Source organism: Myotis daubentonii, chromosome 17, assembly GCF_963259705.1.
Source record: "Myotis daubentonii chromosome 17, mMyoDau2.1, whole genome shotgun sequence".
NCBI lineage: Eukaryota > Metazoa > Chordata > Mammalia > Chiroptera > Vespertilionidae > Myotis > Myotis daubentonii.
In genome coordinates this window covers 6,679,899-6,681,707 of record NC_081856.1, presented here as the reverse complement: position 1 = coordinate 6,681,707, position 1,809 = coordinate 6,679,899, and positions in this window count along the sequence as shown.

The following is a 1,809-nucleotide window of genomic DNA, read 5'->3' as shown; positions in this document are numbered from 1 at the left end:
GGGCAGACAGCCATGGCCTGGTCACACGCTTATTAGCTCCTCTGTCTCTGGGCTCCAGGAGGAAAGAGATATAGTCTCTGTCCCACAGTCACCCAACGCAGTCCCTTACACGTCATACACACAGCCACGTGCTCACGCACTGTTTGGAGGCCACTGTGCCTTCAGTTTCACTGTGCTCTCATTAAAGCAGAGAAGTCACATACAATATAGCAATGAGGATATGAGCAGCAGGTGTAGAGAAAGCAATGGTAAGAGTGGGCAACTCTTTTGAGGAATCCTATATAATAAAGATGTAATATGCAAATGGTTGTTACACTGTGAAGCATAACGACCCGATCATGGATCAGCAGGAGGGTGGGGCAGCGAGCTACAAGCAGGCAGCAGGGAGCTACAGGAGGGGGCAGGGCAGCAAGCTATGAGGGGGGCGGGGGGAAGGGGACAGAGGGATGGAGGACAGGGGGAGCTACAGGAGGGCGGCAGCAAGCTACTGGCAAGCTACTGGCACACAGATTTGTGCGTAGGGCTACTAGTTTGATTATAAAAACAGAAGTAGAGATGGAAGAGTAAATGGAGGTGAAATGGAATCATGATACAAGTGAAGGCTTGAGGAGTTTGAGAACAGCCTGTGTGTAGGCAGTGAGGGGACCAGCAGAGAGGGGGAACCTGAAGATAAAAAGAGAGGTCAAGATAAAGAGACCAGGGGCTCGAGGAAAACAGGAGGAGTGGGGTTGAAAAGGCAGATGGAAGGCAGATTTGAGAAAAGAATAAAACGCCGCCTATCCCAAGAGACTAGGATGAAGGGGAGGATGAAATAGAGAGGAAGAAAGAAGAGAAAACTAATGAAAACAACCAAAAGGAAATAAGGAAGTTAGAGCTTTGTCTTGACACACCTTTTTTCTTTATTTTTTAAAGAGTTTTAATAGTTTATTTTCATTTTTCTTTATTGTTGAAAGTATTACAGATGTTCCCTCCCCGCCCCCCTCCACTGACCGCCTCCACCTCGCTCCCACCCCTTCCCCAGGCCATCCTTGTACTTGCCCTATCCATCAGCTAAGCATATATGCATATAAGTTCATTGATTAATATCTTCCTGTCCCTCCCTCTTCCTGCTGAAATACATCAGTCTGCTGTATGCTTCAATGTCTCTGAAACTATTTTGCTCATCAGATCCCACATATAAGTGAGATCATGTGATACTTGTCTTTCTCTGGCTTATTTTGCTTAGCATAATACTCTCCAGGTCCTTCCATGTTGTCTCAAAGGGTAAGAGATTCTTCTTTTTTATTACTGCATAGTATTCCATTCTGTAAATGTACCACAGTTTTTTAATCCCTTCATCTACAGGTGGGCACTTGGACTGTTTTCAGACCTTAGCTATTGTAAATAAAGCTGCTATGAACATAGGGATGAGTACATTCTTTCTGATTGGTGTTTCTGGCTTCTTATAATATATTAGAGGCCCAGTGCACAAAATTCATGCATGGGTAGAGTTCCTAGGCCTGGCCAGCGATCAGGTACAATTGGGGCCTTCAGGCTGCCTGCCAGGGCCTTCCTTTGTTCCGCGCTGCCCCCTGGTGGTTAGCACATGTCATAGCGAGTGGTCGAACTCCCAGTCAGTTGAACTCCCGAGGGGACAATTAGCCCTTTTATTATATAGGATTCCTAGAAGTGGGTCAAATGGCGGTTCCATTTTTTAATTTTTTAAGGAAACTCTACACTGTTTTTCATAGTGGTAGCACCAGTCCACACTCCCGCCAGCGGAGCCCTAGGGCACTTTTTCTCCACATCCTTGCCAGCACTTGTTTGCTG